Here is a 3,821-nt window from a genome sequence, read left to right as displayed (position 1 = left end):
TGGATATCTTCTTTAGGATGTGTGCAAAATTTGTCTCTCTTGGAAGCATATCTTTTACCTATATATCTTGATTCAAAAGAGTCAATGGGACATTACAAACAATCAAATTGTTATATTTTTAACCTTTTATGAACCATATTCCATACTTTATTCTCACAATACACTTACAGATATCTTCTTTAGGATGTGTGGAAGTGTTGTGTCCCTATTAGAATGTCCCTATATTGGAAGCACATCTTTTACCTTTATATCTTGATTCAAAAGAATTAATGGGACATTACAAACAATCAAATTGTTATATTTTTAAACTTTTATGCATCATTCCATACTTTATTCACATAACACCCCTATCGATATCTTCTTTAGGAAGTGTGTAAGTGTTGTGTCCCTATATTAGAATGTTCATATATTTGAAGCATTGCTTTTACATATACATCTTGCTTCAAAAGAATCAATGGGCCATGGTACCTACAAAAAGCAAAGTTTTTTTAGAAAATATGTTGATGGTCTTGCAATATAGAGATGAAGTATAGGGTTAAATTTACAAATTCACCACCACCAAGGAAATGCAAGCAGACCATAAGAAACTCTCTGTGAAAATGGGGAAGACACGAGAACATACTTTACAAATGTGCAAGATAAGGGCATATTAAAGGTTGGATTCTCTACTCCTTCTTCAAGAAAATATCACCACCCTTAAATGAGTGGAAACATAACAACTTGCATCCAAAAAATATTTAGCACCATAAGAACCTATCTTGGATGAGGAAAATGGTTCAACCCCATCCATAACCTGGCCATTAACACCACCGCATCCTCCAATTTCTAAGAGCCAATAGATATATCAAATATAGCATCTTCGAATTGTTACAAGACCTTTCCTCCAAGTACAAGATTTTAATTTTTTTTATAATGTCTTTAAATAAATTAACTACAAGTTAATATATCAACCTTAGTAGAAGAATTGAATGAAAAAGTTAAATGGAAAAATATTTATCAACACAAGACAAAAGCATAGACTATCTTGGCTCGTTGCGTATAGGTACAGACCTGCAACTTACAACTCCTATAACTCTTTGGTTTTTTGCCAGAATATAACTAGTTGAGTTCATACTTAAAATTACAAAAATATGCTTATTCTACAACTTTGTGCAGGGCATTTTGCTGAATTCGGTCGTATGCAAAAGCCGATCTACTTTTTGGGAATCTCCACATGAAGATGCTATTTTTATAACAAATTTATTTTCTTTATATTTTTCTAATTGTTTAGAGATGTTTATATACTCTCATCTCTAACTATAATTTTAACATAACATGAAGATCTCATCTACTTACCTCAAAATGAAATGGAGGACATCATAGATAGTCTCTTACATATCAATGTGGCTCAATATCCATCAATGTTAGAGAGATAACTATAGCTATATCACATGCCTTAATAATAAGCCAAATCAGCTTGCACTTAACATAATATCTCAAATGATTGTTTTATTACAACAAAATCACTTGTAAAAAAATTTATCAAAGAGAAAAAAGTGATGGAGCATGAAGAAATCAAAGAAAAGAAGAAACACACAAGAGTTGGAGATAAAGAATATGAATTGAGCTAGAGTTAGTTAAATTCATGGATATCATGTGCATTTGCAAAGTGAGTAGTACTAATCTCATGATTAATATAAGATTAATCATAAGATATCATGGATATCATGTGCATGTGCAAAGTGAGTAGTACTAATCTTATATTAATCTTATGATTAAGCTAATCTAAGATGGATGATGCCTAAGCATAAACATGATGATTAATTGCTAAACTAATTAAGCTTAGACTCAAGCACAATTAGGTTACAAGATTGAGACTCGTACTCATAAAGAGGCTTGAGAGCTTGCTTTATTTTCCATTACTTGAAATGGTCCCTTTTTATATGGATGATGTAAAACTTTGCTTTGCTATCTCATGTGGGATAATTCAGCTTTGCTCATGTGGCTTCTTTGCTAGACAATATCTTCTTTAGCTTACTCAAATCACTCTCTATCTCTTCCTTGTACTCAATGGTACCACATTTTTGAACACCTCTCCTTGGTGCCATATTTCTTAGGCTACTACGAAGTGGTTGGATGTGAGGTTTACAAATACTTTAGTCCCCCCTTAATGTAGGTGGTAGGTGGATTTGTACATAGAACATCTCCCCCCCTTGGTGCTTATTTAGCTACTCTTAGGTTGGAGTGTTTACATTTATATCACTTCCCCTAGATACTTTTTTGGCTACTCTTAGGTGGTAAAGCATGCTTACAAACACATAGACTTGCCTAATCATTTGGTGGATTACAACATATGAATTGATGAGGTTATGGTAGTGGCTGGTAGCTCCTTTGTTGCTCAGTGATGCTACTTGTTGCTTGAGATCTCCTTGATTTTGCTGATGAAGATCCCTTGTTGCTTTCTTCTTGCTTCATGTTGATGTCATGTCCTTATTTTTCTTTTTCAAATTATTGGATGCTTCTTGTCTCTTGGTCTTTGCTCTTTAGCTTAACTCTTAGGTCTTTGACTGCTTGTCCTTGCTTATCTTCATGTCCACCTTTTGGCATTGTTGGTGTAGACTTTGTCTCTATTTCCACTTGATGCGTCTACTTGGTGCTTTAATGCTTCCTTTGATGATTTATTCTTAATTTCCTTGTGTGCCTTTGATGCATTTAGTGTGAATGGCATGTTGTGTGATGTTGTCATCTCATGCACTTGTGCTTTGGGCATGCTTAGGATAGTGTTTAATGCACCTTTTCTTTGCTTTTGATGCTTATGGACATGTGTTTTTCTATGATGAGTTTCCCAAGGATTTAACCCTTCCCTAAATGATGCTTTGAAGTGAAAAATGCTTTCCATTTGGGAAGGTCTTACCAATGAGCTTGTGTTTTGCTTCAGTGATGACAGTGTCTAATATTGTACAAGATTGGCAAGGTGCTCTCCATTTTTGTGCAATGCAGATTTCAAGATGATACAGGTGATTAAGGTGAAAATTATATGCCAAAATAGAACTAAATGTAGTGAAAAATCATTGAAATTGAATAATGCAAATGCTTTCCAAAGTAGATTTATACCTTAATTTTTTGAAATTAATTTGACTCAATTTGTGTAAATCAATCCTTAATGTAAGATTCCTCCCCCAACCCCTTTTGATGTCTAGTATCTTCCCCTGTAATCAATCCCTCTTCAGAAATATAAAGACCTTGTTTCTAACTGTTTTAACCTAGAGAGAGATAATTATTCTAGAGAGAGAATATTCAGATTTTGAATATTTTTGGATAGAAAAATATCTCATATAATTAAGATGAATTCCCCTGAAACAGAAATTCAAAAAGAATTTTCCAATGTGCAATTGGAATTAATTAGAAATAGGTATAAAGAACCTTAGTCTAAGGGTCTAGATTTTCATAAATCTTTGGATTATGGTCCAATTAAGGTTCCTATGGGCCAATAGCATCAATCCATGTGTAGGGAGGAGATAAATCCAAATTGTAAAAAAAAGATACCCAAAAATGAGTAAATGCTCACATAAGATGAAGAGTTGAAAATGTACAAGGTTTATTAGTAAAAAACTATGAGCAATATTAAAAATATGAGATATTTTGGGAATAATGATTTTATTATGACACATATGTAAGGAAGGGGAGTCCCTTAAATGCTCACATAAGATGAAGAGTTGAAAATGTACAAGGTTTATTAGTAAAAAACTATGAGCAATATTAAAATGATTCCATTATGACACATATGTAAGGAAGGGGAGTTCTTTAAAGGAGGTGCATATTTCACATAAGATGAAGAGTTG

Source organism: Cibotium barometz, unplaced genomic scaffold (genome assembly GCF_041138505.1).
Source record: "Cibotium barometz isolate CiBa-2024 unplaced genomic scaffold, ASM4113850v1 ctg399, whole genome shotgun sequence".
NCBI lineage: Eukaryota > Viridiplantae > Streptophyta > Polypodiopsida > Cyatheales > Cibotiaceae > Cibotium > Cibotium barometz.
This window is presented reverse-complemented; position numbering follows the sequence as displayed.